The following is a 21,924-nucleotide window of genomic DNA, read 5'->3' as shown; positions in this document are numbered from 1 at the left end:
TACAACTTGATTTCAGGGAGCAGAGAGGATGATTAATTAATTAATGATTTGGAATTGGCAATGATGGGCAAGGAAATATCCTCTTCACTTATATGGACAACGGTAAAAAGGACTGGGGAGAAACCACTTTAAATGGAGGTGAAGAAATCTTTATACTGGAAGAAAATCAGGTTCCAACTAGAGCAAGAAGATGATGTTTGGAGAAGAAATTGAGGACATGAAGATTTTGCAGAAATCACACTGTGACTTCCAAAGCACACCCCAGCAGTCTTTAGAGAGTTGGAGAAAGGAATAAGAAGGACTCATATTAGAGAATGGGACAAGCCTGAACTGGGAGTTTAGAGATTCCTGAGATGAGTGATGTGAACAGTGATAAAGGGCAAGAGGAGATTAAACCTGATGGCCTTCAAGGCAATTGTGGTGAAAGGGGTGTAAGAATTGGCTTACAGAGAAAGAAGGTGGGAGGCTCTCCAAGAATATAGGAATCAAATGAGAAAAAAAAATATCCAGAAAAACTGAGTTGAATCCTTATCAAAATCAAGTGGGAAAAATATTTTCTTTTATAATTTTTATTAGTTACTATACTGTATGAAATTATTAGTTTTGTTTTATTTTTAATGTTTTAATAGCAACAGTGCCTCCAGAAAAGTAATCTTGTATTTAAAAATAAATATGAGGACAGTACTAAATAAATTGCACTCAGTATGCCATTTAAAAATGGATGTTTTTCCAAAGAGAAATATGTAGGCAGGACTCCAGATGGAAATCAAAGTTTACACCAGGAACTAAAATCTACCTCTGCAAATGGAATAATTCTGAAAGCATAATTAGAAGATCTATGTTAAAAAATATATATTTAAGGGAAGAGAACTCAATTGCCATTTGTGAAAGCACTCTTCAAAAAAACAACACAAAATAAAACTTGTGAAGTAGTATAAAATATTGGTAGTTTCAGAAAGCTGAAAACATATTGCAAACCATAATAAAGGGTATAGAATCTATAATTTGAGTAGTTTTTTTCTAAAGTACTTGCTAAGTATTCACTACTAAGGAGAAATTTGTGTTTAATTGAATCAACAAGATCAAATTTATCACATAAGTATATTTACCACTATAAAGATTTGAGACTAAATGTTTGACTGGTGATAGTGTATTTAAAATTCTATGTTTTGTTAATAAGTTTATTATTATAAAACATATAGGTTAATATGTTTTGAAATAATGAATACTCATTTTCTTTTTATGAAAATTCCACTTGAAAAATGCATTGGAATATGTTATCTCTTGGACATGTCAGTTTTCTTGGAAAAAGTCATTTAATTATAATAATATTTACATGTGTTAAAACATATTTGGTTTCTTTTTCTTTTTTTAAAAACAGATTTTATTTATTTATTCATGAGAGACACACACAGAGAGAGGCAGAGACATAGGCAGAAGCAGGGAACCCGATGTGGGACTCGATCCTGGATCCCAGGATCATGCCCTGGGCCAAAGGCAGACATTCAACTGCTGAGCCACCCAGGCGTCCCACATTTTTTATTTCTTTTATCACATGTTATCTCTTTAGGTGCAGATGAATTCTTTTTTCTGTCTTTTATATCTATCTCCAAAGTACCTAACAAGGTGCTGTGCAGTGTGGTAAATTTTCAGTACTTATTGTTGCCAGGGTCTTTATTTTGCTTTCGTACAGACAGAATTCCTTTTTAAATAACTTACATATTTTTATTTTTTCAGAAACTTGCTATGGAGTATAACACATAGAAAAGAATACAGAAGACAAATGTATAGATCAACGAACTGTCTGTCACAAAGCAACACTCATGTAATTACCACCTAATCAAGAAATAGTGCACTGCCAGAAGCAACATCCCACCTCCCCCCTAAAAAAATGTCCCCCAAGCAATGTGCCTTTTTCCTCTAAAAAGCAAACACTATCCTGGACTTCTAACGTTATATTTAAATCTAAGTGTTTGAATATTACAGAAATGGAGAGTACATATTATTTTGTGTCTGATTCTTTCATTTGTGAGAGTCATCTATGTTTCTGCATGTTTTGAAGTTTTTTTACTTGAAGTGCTGTAGAACATTTTACTGTATGAAAATACCGCAAAGTTTGTCGTCATTCTATTGTTGGTGGACAATTGGGTTTACACCTTGGAGCTAAGGTGAATGGTGTTGCTGGGAATGTTCTTATATGTAGTTTTGGTGCACATATGTATGCCATTTGTGGTGGGTTTAGAATAGTAGTGAAATTGCTGGCTTATAAGGCTTGTACAAATTCTGTTTTATAGAAACTGCCAAGCTGATTCCCAAAGTGGCTGCACCAATGTACACTCCCACCGGCTCCTCTACCCATCAACCCTTGGTATTATTAGTTTTTTTTAGTTTAAGCCCAAATGATCAGTATATAGTAGTTTTTTAATTTCCATTTCCTTGTTGAGTAACAGAGTTGAACATCTTTTTGTATGATTATGGACATTTATACATCTTATTTTTTTCTAAAGTGTCGATTAAAGTTTTTTTCTTTTTTCTATTGAGAAGTCTGCCTTTTAAAAATTAACTTACAGGAGAGCTTTATCTACTCTGCATATAATTTTTTTTTGTCAGAAAAATATATTGCAAAGGTAGTTTCCATTCTGTGGCTTGCATTTCAGATTCTTAACGGGTCTTTTGATAAATAGAGGAGTTCTAAACGTAGTCTATTTTATCAATTTTATCTTTTATGGTTAATACTTTTTGTGTGAAGACTTTGCTTTCTTCAAGATCATAAAGATCTTTTCCTAAATTGTCTTTTAAAGATTATTATTTTACCCTTTAAATTAAGATTTATGATCTCCCCAAAGTAGGAATATATTTTTTTCCCCTATAAAGATATCCAATTTTAGGCATAGAGCATATATTTACACTTAGGATGTTGGCTTTCCCATAGCAGACCTTGGATGCCATTTTGGACTCTGTTTCCTTTATACTCTCAGATATCCTTTTCAGCTTCTAAGACTCCCAGCATCCTTTGTCACAAATAACAGCTCCAAATAATAGGCTAACTTCTTTATGTTTATCTTTACCTAGATCTTGGCCCTGAAATCTTCATTGTCTTGTTAGCTCTATGATCTCTTCAAAAGAATTTTAACATATATTTTATTCATCTTTCTTACTATAATTATCAGAAGTGTTGGTCTAAATTGCTTGTCCATCATTATTGGAAATTCTAGTCCCATTTATTTAAAAATATAGTCTTGGGATCCCTGGGTGGCGCAGCGGTTTGGCGCCTGCCTTTGGCCCAGGGCGCGATCCTGGAGACCCGGGATCGAATCCCACGTCGGGCTCCCGGTGCATGGAGCCTGCTTCTCCCTCTGCCTGTGTCTCTGCCTGTGTGTGTGTGTGTGTGTGTGTGTGTGTGTGTGTGTGACTATCATAAATAAAATTAAAACAAAACAAAACAAAAAAAAAAACAAAAGGAAGAAGAGATACATATGAGGTCATTGATGTCTAATAGAAACACTTTCAAATCTTTTTTGTTTTAAAAATATCTATTTGACAGTAAACTTTATATAACATTTGTATTTGTTACAGATGATATTTCTATTAGCTGTTTCAAGAGATCAATTCCCGGGCAGCCCCTTGGCTCAGCGATTTAGCGCCACCTTCCATCCAGGTTGTGATCCTGGGAGACCCAGATCAAGTCCCATGTCCGGCTCCCTGCATGGGGCCTGCTTCTCCCTCTGCCTGTGTCTCTGCCTCTCTCTCTCTCTATGTCTCTCTCTCTCTCTCTGTCTGTCTCTAATAAATAAATAAAATCTAAAAAAAAAAAAAAAAAAAAAAAAGAAAGGAGAGATAAATTCCTGGCTCTCAGTGAATTGGTAAAATGGAAAGTTTATTTCAAGTTCATGCAAAGTCCAAAATGTGGTATATTTGAAAAAGGTAGGTAGCAATTCTTATGGTAATGATTATGTCAGCTTTGGAAACTTAAGTTTTTTTTCCTAAGAATTTGTTTACCTCATATAAATTTTAAAATTTATTTGCAATAACAGAGTTATTTCCTACCTTGTTTTATAATGCCAACATAACTTTGACTACAAACCTTAACAAGGACATTAAAAGACAGGAAAATTGTGCCATCCTCTCTCAGAAAGATGGATGTAAAAGTCCTAAACAAAACAGCATATGAAACCCAGTGATACATAAAATGTATGTTAAATTGCAATCAAGTTGAGATTATTCCAGAAATACAAAGTTGGTTTAACACTGAAATATCAATTAATGTGACTTACAACATGGATCGAATAAAGGTAGAAAAGAGGTATGGTTATCTTAATTATGTAAAAAAGCCTTTGATCAAATTCAAGTTCATTTATTATAAAATATATCAAACCAAAAACAGAAGATAACTTCCTTAATCTGATAAAGTGACAGCAAACATTCTTTTGAATGGTGAAACACTGAGAGCCTCTCCCTGAAATTGAGAGCAAAGGAAGGATACCTGCTATCACCATTTTTTTCAACACTGTACTAGAGTTCTGTGACACAAGGCTAAAACAATGAATCAGGCAACCAGTTGGCCAAAACAAAATAAAAAAATAAGCAATGGAAAAGAAGTAATAATTCTATTCTTATTTGCAGATGACTTGATGATGTAGGTGTATGGTAAATATTCAAAAGAATGTTCAAATTTTAAGAAATCAAATAAGTTTTCTGGAAAGAAGGTCAATATACAAAAATCAATTTTATTTCTATATGCCAGCAACAGATATAACATGAAATTTAAAGAATAATGCCATTTACAATAGGACAGAATAAATCAAATACAATTGACCTTAGAATAATTATAGGTTTGAACTGCACAGGTCCACTTACAGATTTTTACAGCACTATAAATGTATTTTCTCTCCCTTACAATTTTCTTAGTGATAATTTTCTTTTCTCTAGCTTACTTTATTCTAAGAACATAATGTATAATACATATAACATACAAAAGATGTATTAACTGTTTGTGTTGTTGGTAAGGCTTCCAGTCAACAGGAGGCTGTTAATAGTTAATTTTGGGGGGCTCAAGTTATATGTACATTTTCGACTGCATGGGGGGTGGGATGGTGTCAGCACGCATAAACCCTTTGTTGTTCAGGGTCAACTATATATGTACTCAATGCTATAAATTTCCTTCTATTCACTGCATCCCATAAATTTTGATAAGTTGTGTTTTGTTTTCATTTAGTTCCAGATGTTTTAAAATTTCTCTTGAGGGTTCTCTTGAATGACTGATGTTATTTAGTAGTATGTTATTTAATTTCCACATAACTTGGGATTTCCAGTTACCTCTCTGTTATTGCTATATCTAGTTTAATTTCATCATGGTGTGAGAGCTGACACTGTATGATTTCTGTTCAAGGTGTATTTTGTTGTCCATAATGTGATCTCTCTTGATAACTATTCCATGTGATCTTGAGAAGAATATGTACTCTATAGTTGTTGGATGAAGTAGTCTATAGATTCAATCATATTCAGTTGACTGATGGTGTCAAGTTCAACTATATTCTTACTGATTTTCTGTCTGCTGGATCTGTCCATTTCTGATACAGATGTGTTTCTATGTAGGTCTGTGGTGATGCATTCATCTATTTCTCCTTGCAGTTCTATTGCTCTTTGCCTCATGTAATTTGACACCATAGTTAGGTACATACACATTAAGGATTGTTATGTCCTTTCAAAGGCATTCTTCATTTCTGTTATAGTGTTGTTTTCATTTTTTTTAACCTCTAGCATTTCATTGTTGAATTTCCATCTCTCCGTTTACATTTCCCATCTGTTCTTGCATGTCCTCTACTATATCCATTAAAGCTGTCAGCATATCAACCATAGTTGTTTTAATGTCAACCATAGTTGTATAATAATTCCAACATCCCTATCATGTCTGGTCCCGATGCTTGCTCTCTGTCTCTTCAAATTGAGAGGATTTTTTTCTTTTGTTTTTTAGCCTTTGGGAATGTCTTGTAAATTTTCCCTCATAGCCAGACATGATGTACCAGGTAAAAGGAACTACTATAACTCCGAAGAGGAAACCCAAAATGAGTATAATTATTCTCACTGGTAATTAGGGAAATTTAAATGTAAATCACAATGAAATACAATTTCATTTACATCAGAGTGAATGCAATAGTAGTTATATTAAAAATGATACCCTGTGAAAAATCATTTGTCAGAAACTTCTGCTGAATTGTAGCTGATGTCAACTGAGGAAGAAGCCAGCATAATGGACCTGGTCAAACACAGAGTTAGGATTATCCATTTACCACAAGGCTGTTTCTTGGGTACACCTTCTGGTGACCAATCTAGGAGTAGGTTATTATTTTTTTTCTTTAAACACATAAGCCAAGATAGTTTGTGATTCCCTTGATGACTCCTATCTTGAAACTATAGAAATATGGTAGTCATTAATACTAGTCAGACAAGTTTCATCGTATTTGTTCTCACTGTCCCTGACAACACCACAACAATCAGAGTACTATGGACAGGTAAATGGAATTTTAGTTTGGAGATTAAGTCTACAAACCCTAGCAAGTTATTAGAATATTTTCTAGCTTTTTGTTAACTTCCTGCTCTCTCTAATTTAGTTTTTTTCTGGACACCGCTAAAAAACATACTACTGTTTCTGAGGTCTAAAGGCTCTGCAAAGTCAGAAAACTTCAGGAAGTTGGAAAAAAGTAATCCAATCAGCAAATTTTGCTTACTTTTTTAAAAATAAGAACACTACAATTTTTGTTCTCTAATAATATAATTTAACTCATATTTTCTAGTAAGAAAATATTTTCTTGGAAGTAATTAAAAAATATAAAATCCATTATAGATTTTTGGAATAATGTATTTTATAACCCAGGTCCTGAATTGGCAGCTGGTAGACTGCAGAGGGTCCTCAAAACTTCATAGATTTTCTATTTTTTTTGACTTTATTTATTTATTCATGAGAGACACAGAGAGAGGCAGAGACATAGGCAGAGGGATAAGCAGGCTCCATGCAGTGATCCCCACGTGGAATAGAACCCCGGGACTCCAGGATCATGCCCTGAGCCAAAGGCAGACAGACGCTCAACCGCTGAGCCACCCAGGAGTCCCACTTCGTAGATTTTCAAATGAATTCCCTCTATAGGCTCTCTACTTTTCCAGAATTGCAGAGGAAAGTTAGAGGTGAGGCCATTCAATCCATTTGATCATCAATTTCTCTTATTCACAACTCTTTCCCTAATAAAGTCCTCTATGAAAAAAAAAAAGATTTATCTTCATCAAACTTGGGCAATTTTGCTTTGGAATCTTACTTTAACGCTCTTCACTGTATAAGAAAATTCAAGTGCATCTAATTCAAGTGGCCCATAAATGAAATTCTAATAAATGAAAACTACAGTTATTAAAATGCTTTGCAGTTTAACTGCTAATGCAATATCAGAAGGTGGTTATAAGAAATCTGATCTAGGAAATGATATCTCATATGGACTGTGGATATAAACTATAGTGAGACTAACGCTTTAAAATTGTGAATCATACAGTTACCATTATTTTTATTGACATTATTGTAATTTGATTAAGTGGAATGTTTGATTATGCCAGAATAGTGATAATCCCTTACTTAAATTCCATTCTATACAACAATGAGGTAGGTATAGTTTAATTAAGTATATGGAGTTGATTAAATTTATTGAAGATTAATTTTTAACCTTTTTTTGTTGTTGTTAAATTGTTCATTCTGGAATGCAGAGTTATGTCTTTAAAAATGGCCAAATTAATTTGGTAAAAGAGAAAGTAAATTGTTTCATGAATGGAACTTTTAAAATATTTAGAACATCATTTAAATAATTTCAGCTATTAATAAAAAAATAATCAATTCCTAGAGTCCATGCATCACATTTACTAGAGGAAAGGTTGAATAAAACATAAATTACCGTGATTTTGTTAGGTATAAAAGTATTTCCTTAATTATTTATGATAGGAAGAAATCCATACAGAAGGGGAAAAGAACCATCAGTGCTATAGTCAACAAAATGTATTCTTTAAGCTGTAACATAGTAATTACTTGTATAGAAACCATTTCAGGCTGGTTCAAGTCACCATTCAGGCTACATAATGTTAAAGTCCCTTAAACTAATTTGCACGTCTCAGACGAAGCTACCAGACTAAGTTACAACTGGCTAATCCAAAACAAATTTGAGACCTCAATATCACAGAAAACATTTCTAGTTATTAGAAGACCTTTATTATCAGATAGTCATAAGGTTAGAAATAGCTATTAATTACCTTAATTGAATATTCCTTTTATGTTTATTCCCCGGGAACTCCAGATGCTATTCATCTAGTGTAAGAAACATAATACCTGAGTAGCTTGTTTGCTCTGATGAGATTAAACAGCAGGATTCCAATATGAAAGCATACATGGAATGCACCTGAAATAGGGAGTTTCTTTGAAGAGCTTTGGCAAATAATTCTGGTTCTGGGAAACACTAATTAACAAGTCATCAAAGGAGTATAAAGAAGAGGTAGGATTAAGAATAGAGAGCAGAGCAGAGAGGAAATAAGACTGGGTGGAGTTGCACAGTTGTGTCATAAGGTAATATTTTTTTTAAAGAACTTATCTACCTAAAAATAAACTGGTCCTAGAGGGATCAAAACATAAAGATTCTAATATTCATAGGGAATATATAATGGGCTAAATATATCCCCTAATTACAAATTCTTCTGTTTTGTAAGTTTTGTTTAGGACAATGTGGAATACAAAAGATTGAGGATGCAGCTAAGGCTGTTCTGAAATCTGAAATCAGATTTTTATGTGTTTGTTATAGCTCTTCCTCCAAATTAGCAATTTCATGACATCATGTCTTTCAAAATATGAAGGATAACTAGTGTCCGAATTTCATATATATTAGACTGAGGGTAGCCATAAGACCTAATTGTAAACCTAGACCACTCCATTTGGATAATGCCAAGTCACCATATTTTCTGATTATTTTTCATCTAATTGATTGGTTTTGATGATGAAACTTACCTGTCTCTTAATTTATATTATACAAATAATCCATTTTATTGTAGAAACATTAGGAAATGTAGTTAAGAAAAAAGTAAACAGGGCACCTGGGTGGCTCAGTCAGTTGAGTGCCTTCAGCTCAGGTCATGATCCCGGGTTCCTGGGATCAAGACCCACATCAGGATCCCTGCTCTGGAAGGAGTCTGCTTCTCACTCTACCTCTACACCCCTCCCTCCCTCTGTCTCCCATCAATAAATAAATAAAAGCGGTTTGGCGCCTGCCTTTGGCCCAGGGCGCGATCCTGGAGACCCGGGATCGAATCCCACGTCGGGCTCCCGGTGCATGGAGCCTGCTTCTCCCTCTGCCTGTGTCTCTGCCTCTCTCTCTCTCTCTCTCTCTGTGACTATGACTATCATAAATAAATAAAAACAAATATTAAAATAAATAAATAAATAAATAAATAAATAAATAAATAAAATCTTAAAACAACAACAAAAAAAGAAAAAAAGACAAGAAAAAAAATCTACCCATAATCTCATAACATGGGATAACTGTGGTAGACATCATGATATTCCCTTCCACATTTAATTAAAATTTGTAAATGGTTAAACTACATGTTTGTTTATACATGTATATGTGTCCATGAATATGATGTGACTATAGCCACAAAATACAGACTACACCTAGTGTTTTGTAACCTGCTTTAGATAAATAAAAAAAGCAAATCAATTTCTCTCCAGCAACATGAGGATAGAAACCACATAGATCTTGCTCACTGCTTTATCCCCAGAAGCTAACACAGTACTCAAATCTGATTTGTTAAATGAATGAGCATTAGGGTCTATCCTCTTTAAGTTTAAAGGCTTCTGCATTTCATGCTAGCATAGAGGCCTAATCATAATTTATAAATTACGTTGCATGAGCTGAAGGAGAGCCAGGTAAATTTAGAATATCTATCATCTGATTTGAGCAATTTTCTTCCTTTCACAGGTATGGCATATCCTCCCAGAAAAGATCTTGGCCAGTATGGATAGTGATCCTTATTTTTCTTGGAGTGACAGCAATCTTGGAAGCAACTATTCTTGTTCATTTTCTGGCAGTTAGTCAGTATTGACTATTTTTCATTTTCACCCTTACTACTAAATCTCCTTTTATTTTTAGAAATTGATAAGAAACAACATGAATATTAAATTTCTTCATGGAAATTTTCTCAAATCTATTTACTATGTTATTTCAATATAATAATTCTCTATTATTGAATACCCGGATTTACAAATGTTTTTGAATCAAATGCCTCCTTGACCCACTCCGTAACTTATAATATACTTAGTAATATACTACCAACTATGAGAGTATGTGCAAGACTGAAAAATTCAATATTTTGGGGCCAAAATGCATTGTCCGTAAAGGAGCTTGTGCAGAAGGTTAGTAGTTGAATTGTTATACATTTTAGTAAACATATCTAAAAATTTGGAAATCCCTACTCTTTTTAGCTCATTTCTGTTTTTTTTTCTGAAAGGAAATTTTATTATTTTATTTTTTTAATAATAAATTTATTTTTTATTGGTGTTCAATTTGCCAACATACAGAATAACACCCAGTGCTCATCACATTTCTGGTTATTAAGACATAATTGCTAAATAGCAATGGATAATTCATAAGTGCCTCATTTAAAAAAAATTAAATTCAATTTAATTAACATGCAGTGTATTATTAGTTTCAGAGGTAATTTAGTGATTCTTCAGTTGCATAGAACACCCAGTGCTTATTACATCAAGTGCTCTCCTTAATGCCCATCACCCCACCTACCTCCCCGCTAGCAGCCCTCAGTTTGTTTCCTGTAGTTATGTGTAAAATCATATGGTATTTGTCTTTCTCTGACTCACTTATTTTGTTTTGCATAATACCTTCTAGTTCTATCCTTGTCATTGCAAATGGTAAGATTTCATTCTTTTTGATGGCTGAGTAATACATATACCACCTCTTCTTTATCCATTCACCTGTCAATGGATATCTGGACTTTTTCCATAATTTGACTATTGTGGACATTGCTGCTATAGCAGCAATGGGGTCTAGGTGCCCCTACAATTCACTATGTTTGTATCCTTTGTATAAATATCTAATAGTGCAATTGATGGGTCATAGGGTAATTCTTTTTTTTTTTACTTTTTTGTGGAACTTCTATACTGTCTTCCAGAGTGGCTGCACCAGTTTACATTCCCACCAACAGTGTAAGAGGGTTCCCCTTTCTCTGCAGCCTCACCAACATTCATTGTTTCCTGAGTTGTTAATTTTAGCTATTCTGACTGGTGTGAAGTGGTATCTCATCGTGATTTTGATTTGTATTTCTCTGATGCCCAGTGATGTTGACCATTTTTTCATGTGTCTGTTGTCTATTTGTATGTCTTCTTTGGAGAAATATCTGTTAATGTCTTCTGCCCATTTCTTGACTGGATTCTGTGTTTTTTGGGGCAATGAGTTTGATAAGCTTTTTCTAGATTTTGGATGCTAGCCCTTTATCTGATGAGACAGATATCTTCTTGCAAATATCTTCTCCCATTCTGTAGGCTGCCTTTTAATTTTGTTGATTGTTTCCTTTGCTGTGCAAAAGCCTTTTTATCTTTATGAGGTCCCAATAGTTCATTTTGCTTTTGGTGCCCTTGCCCTTGAAGATGTGTTTAGCAAGAAGTTATTGTATCCAACGTCAAAGAAGGTGCTGCCTGTGTTTTCCTTTAGGATTTTGATGGATTCCTGTCTCATATTTGGGCCTTTCATTCACACAAATGTCTCATCTAATAGATAGTAGAAGTGACTGAATGTTTATAAAAATTTGATCTTTATTTTTAAAATTAACACTACATTCAGAAAGCTTGTTTTTAAATCCTTAAATTTGTGTAGCTATTTAATGTTTTCAAAGAAATTTGACACCCATTATTCCACTTGATCCTCATAATAATCTTTTGAGCTAGGGAGGATAGAGGGTGTACATCATCTAGAAAGTGAATGGGAATGTTTGTAATGTTTCCTGTATCAGAAGTGGTTAGAAAGAGTAACTGGGTAATCACTAGGCTAAGAATTTAGATTACGTATGAAAATTAGGTTTCAGGGCAGCCCCGGTGGCCCAGTGGTTTAGCGCTGCCTTCGGCCCGGGGTGTGCTCCTGGCAACCTGGGATGGAGTCCCACATCGAGCTCCCTGCATGAAACTTGCTTCTCCCTTTGTGTCTCTGCCTCTCCCTCTCTCTCTCTCTGTGTCTGTCATGAATAAATAAATAAAATCGAAAAGAAAAGAAAATTAGGTTTCATCTACAGTACACACTCAGATGGTTTGTTAGTGGTTGCCTGGATTGCTGTTTTGAGGTGAATATTGAGGGTATTCCTGGCTTCAGTGGGGCAGTGACATCTATTATCATATGAAGAAAGGGTGGTGATCACTTCATCAATACTGGGTAGTTGCCATTTCTAGAATGAGTGAATATCCACTCCCTTTCATTGCTTTCCTCTTCCTTTCTCTCACCCTCTAATTATTTAAAAATCTGGGTCAAACGTTAATTTTGAGACCAAGATATGAGGGACTAAAGGCTACTTGTTATTTTAAAATTCTTTGAGTATTTCTTTGTTTCGCAGGAAAGATTTTCTATTACCAAGGTGATTTTCATATTTCTGGAGTTACATACAATGATAGCTGTGAGAATGGAGCTTCACAAGTCAGCACAGATACGAGCAAAAATATAGAGACTAAGGTAAGTCCAAGATTTCTTTTAATAATTTCATAATAAATTTGTTTGGAACAGATATGGTGACTACTTTGTTTCTTTCTCTTGACAGATGTCTGATGCTTTTTAAAATTCTAGTATATATAAGGAATATATCAACGCTCAGGTCATCAAAATTCTGTAAGTACAAATTCAATCAGGATCTTATGGAAAGGAAGGTAGATGATATGTCACATCAGCCATAGTTTTAACAGCAATAGAAAAAATACAAAGAGAGAAGGAAAGAAGGAAAAAAAGAAAGAGAAAGAAAGAAAGAAAGAAAGAAAGAAAGAAAGGTAAAGAAAGAATTCTCCATAAATTAAAATGCTATTGCAATTAAACTTCTGTTCAGAGTAGGAACTGTTTTGTACAAATCTGTAATCTCCATACTTGAAGGGGAATTTTAAGGTTGTTGATCGCAGTCAGCCTCAACTGACTACTATGATGAAGGATAATTGTAACTTTAGAAAACAGAACCCCATCTGATTATTTTGCTTCTCACATACTAGCCTCTCCTTCTCCCATCCACACCCATCTGGCCATACCTTTCCTAAAATAATCTTTTGGTCTCTTTAGTAATCATTATCACTATAATGACCATGAAGCAAAGTGAATTTAAACATCATTTAAGATAACATTTGTCCAAATATGTCTTTGAAATATGCTTGAGTTTGGTGGTAGTCAGGAGGGTTGCAGAGGGGAAGGGTATCTGGAGCATGGGGGATGAGGGATAAAGGGAGAGTATACTTATATTTTGGTAATGGCCAGTATCCATTTTAGGGGAATTCTGAACTTCCAAAACAAAACAAAAATATCCAGCTGGACAAAAAACCCAACCAACTAACCTACTTACCAACAGACAAACAAAAACCTTTAAAAACCCTTCTATTGAAAATAGAGTTGTGGGTATTTTTAAAAATTGTGATTTGGTTTGAAAAATCTCCCAAAATGAATTAATCTCCTTCCCTAATTAATAAAAAGGATTAATAAAACATATAATATATATAAAATATATAATTATATATTATTATAATATATTCATATATTATTAATTTATAATAAATAAATATATATATATATATATAAAATGGAGAGTCTCTTTATCCTATAGAGGCATCTTTCTGAGCTTTCCCGTTGTACAGATCTATTGGGGTAGAGATGTATAAGAAATTATAGGTAGAAGCTTAGTCTGGCTCCTGAATATACAGTAGGTGTTCTTTTTTGAATGCTGCCTGGTCCTGAATTTATCTCTTCATCTAAAGTTATTAGAAAATATCTGTACAGGGATGCCTGGGTGGCTCAGCGGTTGAGCGTCTGCCTTTGGCCCAGGGTGTGATCCTGGAGTCCTGGGATCAAGTCCCACATCAGGCTCCCTGCATGGAGCCTGCTTCTCCCTCTGCCTGTGTCTCTGCCTCTCTCTCTCTCTCTCTCTGTCTCTCTCTGTCTCTCATGAATAAATAAAATCTTTAAAAAAAAGATATCTGTACAAAGACATGGTTTTTACTGTTATAATAAAATCTTACATCAATCATTTGTTGGCCAGTACTCAGTTTCTCACATATTGGAAATATTCTGAGTTCTAGTTTGTAGTTCACATCTTTTCACATGACCAATACCTCTGAACCAGTTAGAAGATTTTTAGAGACCCTTGCACTTTATACACTTTGAGACAATATCTGTGTACTGTTCTTTAATATATCTAATGGAAATAATATAATTGAAATATAGGAAATTCAATGTGTTCACAAAACATCTACAAAAATAAAAAAAGAGCACACTAGAGCATTTCAGTTATTTCTAGTCCTGATCGCAATGGCTCAAATGTACAGTTGCAGCTGACATTCAAATTTCCTCCAGCAAAGAGGAATAGCATGAAGACTGCAATTGAAGCTATCTTATATCAGATATTGAAAGACAACATGGCATCCTGGAATGCAGTCTCTAATTCCATTAGACTCATAGGCATTTCACTTTTTCCCTTTATTTTCTATTACTTAGGTTTCTGGACTTTTTGAAAGAAAGTACTAGGGAAAAAAATTAACCAGGAGTTTCAGGAATTTGCTTTGGGAAAAAAAATATACTTCTCAAATTCTGGTATGCCTACCAATGAGTTGGCATATAAGGGGCAGTGGCGTAAAATCTTTGACAAGTGATAGGAAGGAAGGCTAAATGTGGGCTTGCATGTAAACTTGGAAGGCTTCACATTTATGTATGAAAAAGGGGGTCAAGGATCCTAATTGAAGTATTATTCCTCCTTTCCCTCTACTCTTGTCAGGGTTTCATTATAGGAAACAGACTGTGCTTACTTGATCATTCAGTGTGGAGATTGCCAGGTAAGAAGGGAGTTGGGGATACGGAGTTCTCACTGCTTCTTGTGGAAGAATGGGAATGATACTAACAAAGAAAAAAATTGTCTAGAATAATGTTCTAGAAAACAAAGGAAGAAAATGATAGGATCTTGCCTCAGTACAGAAAGTGAAGTCTGTAAAGATCTTGAAGATCTTGCAAAGGTCTTGAAACTCTCACTTGGATTGTTAAAAGACCTGTTAGGTGATAAGCATGTAGTTCAGAGCCTCGTTTTGTGGTTCTCTCAGATTGACAGTTGATCCTAGTGTCCTTGAAGGCTACCAAGGCCGACAACTGCCAGTTATAGCTCCTTTGCCTCAGAATACCTGTCACCAGTTGACCACTCATGAGAAGTGAGTTTGAGATAGAACTTCTCAAAAGAACACTACGATTGCTATGTGGGTAGCAGTTGCTAAAGAAGGCTGCCCTTCTATGTCTCAGGGGTTTAGAGTCAGCACTTGGTGGGTCTTCTTGTAGTTCCTTACTCTTTCTCTTTAAAATCTCTTCCCAGGGGCACCTGGGTGGCTCAGTTGGTTAAACATCTGACTCTTGGTTTCTGCTCAGGACATGGTCTCAGGGTCATGAGATCGATCCCTGAAATGAGCTCTACACTCATCCAGGAGTCTGCTTCAGACTCTCCCTCCTCCATCTGCCCCTCCCCCCTACTTACACTGTTTCTCTCTAATAAATGGGTGAATCTTTTGAAAAAAAAAAAAAAAGTCTCTTCCCAATAGGAAAGAGACTTGAATTTAAGTCAAATTCTTAAAATTTCATAAATCAGCCATAGTTATGAGATGACTCTAAAGAGAAGAATAGGCCCAATGAAATGAAAATTTAATTGGAATTTTTTCCTTTGTAGATAACAGTATTTCAGAGAGATGAGAATTATCATAAGGAAAGATATCCAAAGATAATTAATTCCGTGCCCCTCTTTTAGTGAGAATATAAACTTCTCACCTTAGTAAATATTTTACTGCCACTATTACAAAATTGAGAGCTTTGTTTATTTCCTTTTCCTCTTTCCTATACTACCTGGTAGACATGTGGAGAGATGGTTAAAATATAACAAGTAGGAGAGAGAGGGGCTGGTAACTGATATGTGAACTAGTCTGAATAGTTAAATATTGAGTGTAATTGGGCTAGGAAAGTTAGCATGTATGTTCTTGGATTGAAGATAATTGCTTAATGATATTTTATTTTATTTTTTTTTTTTTAATTTCAGAAATTAGCAAAGCTAATGTTGAAAAAATTACCAACAACTGTAAGTTTAGAAACTATGATAAATTTAACACATTCCACAAATATTTCTCTATCATTATTCTAAAAAGTGTCTTGAAATATATTGTTTGGAAATCCATTAAATAGTCTGCCAAAATTATTGTATAAACCAGATATATATGGAATTTCATTTTGAAAAACACTGACCTATGAATTTTAACATTTGTAAGGAGTTGTCCAAAAGAATGAAATGAGAACTGATTTCAAAGAATTGAATCATGAGTGAAAACTATCATATCTGAGTAAGTTAAAATAAAAAAGATTGAAGGTATAAAAAGACAACTTAAGATAATAAGAAAATATAAAAGTAGGCTATATCAAATACATTTATTATAAGATAAAAAAATAGTTCTGTGTCTTTTAAATGAATTCTTTTTAGGGCATCATATTGCCCACAAGATACATTTATGCATTCATTTATTCAATGGATTATTTATGGCATATCTATTATCTACATGGAACTTTACAGATAGCATTTCATATGCTGTGTAAGATGCCGACATTATGAAGTAAAGTCTCCACCTTCCAGAAATTTGCAATCTACTTGGAGAGACGATAATTGTAACAAATAGATAAAATAAATTTTGTCAAAAGGTAATTGAGGGATCCCTGGGTGGTGCAGCGGTTTGGCGCCTGCCTTTGGCCCAGGGCGCGATTCTGGAGACCCGGGATCGAATCCCACGTCGGGCTCCCGGTGCATGGAGCCTGCTTCTCCCTCTGCCTGTGTCTCTGCCTCTCTCTCTCTCTCTCTGTGACTATCATAAATAAATTAAAAAAAAATTAAAAAGGTGATTGAGAGTGAAAAAGAGGATAAGTAAAAGTTACCAAACCAAGACGAAGTTGGGTACCATGATCACGGGATAGTCCAGAGAAGGCACAACAAGCTTAGTAGATGCTGAACAATCATTCAAGGGTTTCAAATAATGTTTTAAGATGTGTTTCTTGTAAAGCATAATCAAAGATAGTTGCTCTTATGTAAATAAATCCTTTCTTCAGGTTGTGGAAGACCAACCAACAGTATCACAGCAGACAACTGAATTGTGAATGGGAAGAATGCTCTGGTGGGGGCATGGCCATGGCAAGGCAGCATGCAATGGAAAGGTCAACACAATTGTGTGGCATCTCTTATCAGCAGCTGGTGGCTATTATTGGCAGTTCACTGCTTTGCTGAGTGAGTGTGAAAGTCTGGCTAAATGTAAGATTCAGGTACAGGCCTATTTTTTTGATTATTTGTGGGGATTGACCTAAGTGACCTAAATATGTGAACATTCACCAAGGCCAAATGAAATTTATAATTACCTGAATAACTGAAGAGGAACAGAGGCATTTAAATTTGTCGAAAAGGAAGGGCACCACGGTGGCACAGTTGGCTGAGTATCCAACTCTTGGTTTCATCTCAGGTCGTGATCTCAGGGTGAAATGGAGCCTTGCATCAGGCTCCATGCTCAACATGGAGTCCGCTTAAATTTGTCTCTCCCCCTCCCTTTGTCTTCCCCCCATGCTTGCACACGTTCACTCTCTTTCTCTTTCTCTCCCTCTCTAAAATAAGTAAAGAAATCTTTAAAAAATTGTCAAAGAGGAAAAGTGAGTAGAAGTAATTCACATTTTCCAAATAGCTACTTTGGCCTGACGTTAAATACTTTATTTACATCATTTTATTTAATCATAACAATAAATATGCATGGAAGGTATAATTTAAAGATGGAGAAACTAGAGTTCAGAAATGGTGCTGTAACTTGGCAAAGGTGATACAGCTACTAAAGAACAGAAGTTGAATGTGACCCCAGGTATGGCTGACTCCAGTTACTGTGTGTTTATTTGTCTTGCCCTCTAGGAGTTTACTACCTAACCAAAGATATTTGAATGAGATATACTGGAGGTACTCGTCAGCATAGAGTAGTAATATACCACATATACAATAACACAGTAAATTCTGTGAAAATTTGATGAGGAAGGAAAACATAGCCAGCTGACAGATGAAGATGGTAATATATGACCCAGACCCTAAAGATTAAAGATTTGATTGATAGGATGGGTAGATGGGAAAGAACAATACGCATTTTGAATTTGGAAAACCACCTTCTTCAGATGTCTTAGGTGGAACAACAAAAGTTGTGTTCTCTAGACAGTAAACAAAAAAGAGCAATTTGAAGTAGAGAAGATTTGTTAAAAGAAACATTAGAAAATGCACTCCAGGGATCCCTGGGTGGCTCAACGGTTTGATGCCTGCCTTTGGCCCAGGGCGTGGTCCTGGAGTCCCGGAATTGAGTCCCGCATTGGGTTCCCGGCATGGAGCCTACTTCTCCCTCTGCCTGTGTCTCTGCCTCTCTCTCTCTCTATGTCTATCATGAATAAATAAATAAAATCTTGAAAAAAAAAGAAAAAGAAAATACACTCCAAAAATTTGTTGTGTTGCCTGGGCACATTTCTAGTTGACAAGATGCTTACTTCCTGAGGAAGTCTTTCTTACAAAGCATGGTTGCAGGATTTGTCTTTGAAGCAATTTTCAAAAAGTAGTCCATAGATAGGGGACCACCAGAGGACTCGTTAGAAGTGTGGATCCTTAAGCATCACACCAGGGCTTTTAAATATAAATCTTAAGATGTGGAGCCTGAATTGATTCTAAGGCAGTAGAGTTTAAGAAACACATTGAGTGTATGGAGTCACTGAGGGTTTTAGAATGTGAGAAGGATTGAAGAATGTTGCCATTACATGAAGGTCTTGAAAAATAAAAACAAAACAAAAACAAAAATAGCACCTGACATTTTAAGGGAAGGGGAGATAAGTTAATGGGATGTTAAGTCCTAAACTGAGAAAGAGTTTCAGTGGGGAGCTAGAGAAATGATCAGAAAATTTAAATTAGAAACCAAGATGCCACGGACTTGGTAAACATAATAAGGTGATTGAGTAAGAACAAGTGGCTATTTTTTTATGTACAAAGATGCCCAGAGCCTGCCACAGGCTCTTGGAATCCAGGGTATTCGGCAATAAGAGTGATTATGGGCCCCATCCACTGAGGCAGCTCATATGACTCCTACCCAAGTCAGAAACTGGTGAGGCTTTAGTAGTAGAAAACATCAATGGCTCTAGTTAGGAGGATTTGCAGAAATCTGACAGCTCTAATAGTCCTGAGCACTATTTTATTTGCCACATCTCTGAGTCAAAGACATCTTTAAAAATAAAAATTTAGCGTTTTCTAGTGTTGGTGGTGAGCCTACTTCATGCCTTATAGTTATGAGATAATGACACTATGAATGCTGTTGTCACACAAAAACTGCATGTATTTTAATCAAATTTTGTCTTCCAGGAAAAATAATTCAGACGATTGGACTGTCAATTTTGGAACTGTAGTAAATAAAGCATATATGACACAGAAAGTCCAAAACATTATTTTTCATGAAAATTATAGCACGGCTGGGGTTTATAATGATATTGCCCTCATGCAGCTTGCTGAAGAAGTCTTTTTCACAAAGTACATTTGTAGGATTTGTCTTCCTGAAGCCAAAATGAAGCTCTCAGAAAATGCCAGCGTTGTAGTTATAGGATGGGGAACACTTTATGTGAACGGTAAGTTTTTCTGTAAAAAGGTAATAGCTTTGTGGGAATAATTATTTAAACCATCAATCACTCTCTTATGCAATTTATCACTCAGTAAATATTCCAAAAAGAAAACCAAGTGGTGGAACCAAATTGTCTTCAATTTCTAAAATACCTCTGGGGATAAAAATTGGAAAAATTGGAGTTATGTGTGAGGCAGCCAGCTGTAATAAACACCAGAAAGGGACCAATCTATGTTGAGACTGGCCTGGCTCTTGCTGACCAAAAGAATCTACTTTATTCTATAGATGTTCTTTGTCTCAACAATCAAGGATTAAGATCCCCATAATATGCAGAATGTATTGCCTTTAGGTCCCCTTCCAGTGATACTTCAACAAGCCTCTGTGAAGATTATTGACAACAAAGTTTGCAATGCTCCACATGCATTATCTGGCACCATGACTGACAAAATGCTATGTGCTGGATTTATGTCAGGAAAAGCTAATGTGTGTCAGGTATGTCTAGACATATTATCAAATCATTTTCTCCCTAACTACTAATTAAATGGAAGTTTTTATAAACAAAATGTTTTGTGTGTAGTAATGATTTCCATAGAGTAGCTTATTTTGATCCACATAATGGATGTTTATTAATCCCAGTTATGTATCAGACACCAGCCTAGATGCTGGGAGGCACTGGTGAACAAAATCCCTCCTCTCATGGAGTTTTCAGCCTAGGAATCCATACCAAGGATAATACTGACACGGTAATAAAATAAATTTGGCCTTATTTTCTAGGCAATCAGCAGAATAGAATGCTGCGTCTTCCTTATCAGGAGATATGGCAGGAGATCTAGCATGTGCACATGTCACCCATTCCTCAGGCTTCATTATGCAACAGCCAAATCATTTTCTTCATAGTCAAGGCTAAACTCATTGGAAGGTCTGCCCAATCTAGCATATGGCGGCTGTAGGCGATATATTCTGGTTTGGAGTTGCCCTGGGTTTTGAAGAAACCCAAGTTCCATAGTTTGTTGTTATTGTTGTTTTTTTTTTTTTTTTTTTTTTTTAGTATTTATTTGAAAGAAAGAGACAGAGCATGGGCAGGGGGAGGAAGCAGAGGGAGAGGGAGAAGCAGACTCTCCACTGAGCAGGGAGCCTAACCTGGGGCTCGATCCCAGGACCCTGAGTTCATGACCTGAGCTGAAAGCACTGACTGAGCCACTCAGGCACCCCTAAGTTCCACAGTTCTGAACCTAAAAGAGGATGGACTCTTTTCAGAGCCTAGAGTCTTTTGGTAAGTCCAGAGAAGCAGTAAAAAGAAATTCTTTGATGGGACAAGAAACATGTCTTCCTATCTTCTTCTAGAATGATTCTGATGGACCACTAGCTTACTTGGACTCTAGAAATATCTGACACCTTGTTGACATAGTAAGCTGGGGTGATGGATGAGCTAAAAAGAATAAGCCAGGCATTTATACCTGAGTGACTGCTTATCGTGATTGGATTACTTCCCAGATGGGGCTCTGAAAGAAAAGTAACTTTGGAATGGAATATAAAGACAACAGTAGGGTATTCCTATCCATTGCTTCAAGTCTTTTTCTTTTGATTGTTGATAAATCCTTTTATGTCCAAATACATAAAGGTCTTCATCAATATTTAATTATACCAATAACATTATCCATTCATTTATTAATTTAAATAATATAGGAAATAGGAAGAAAAAAAAGAAAAGATGGCCAAAATATTTTTATTAATTGCCTTGTTCTCATTTATCTTATCATTATATTCAGAATTTTACCTTAATTTATTTTTCAGAAATTAAAAAATACACATTTTGTTAATATAAGAACATATATGGGTCTAGCAAATAAATTATTTTTCATTCAGTGCATAAATTATAATTGTATTTTATTAAACTGGAATATGTCAAATAAATAATATACATTCATTTTTTATTTATATGTGAGATAGTTTGTGTACCTTGTATAATCATACAGTGT

General features: G+C 35.1%; 1 pseudogene; it reads left to right on the top strand.

Annotated features, from left to right (window-relative positions):
* The first annotated feature begins 353 nt into the window (after positions 1-353).
* Positions 354-21,451, top strand: LOC140603562 (transmembrane protease serine 11B-like; annotated as a pseudogene).
* The last annotated feature ends 473 nt before the right edge of the window (positions 21,452-21,924 follow it).

The sequence above is a fragment of the Canis lupus genome, chromosome 14, assembly GCF_048164855.1.
Source record: "Canis lupus baileyi chromosome 14, mCanLup2.hap1, whole genome shotgun sequence".
Taxonomy (NCBI): domain Eukaryota; kingdom Metazoa; phylum Chordata; class Mammalia; order Carnivora; family Canidae; genus Canis; species Canis lupus.
The sequence above is the reverse complement of the archived record's forward strand: the minus strand, read 5'-3'. Positions and strand labels throughout refer to the sequence as shown.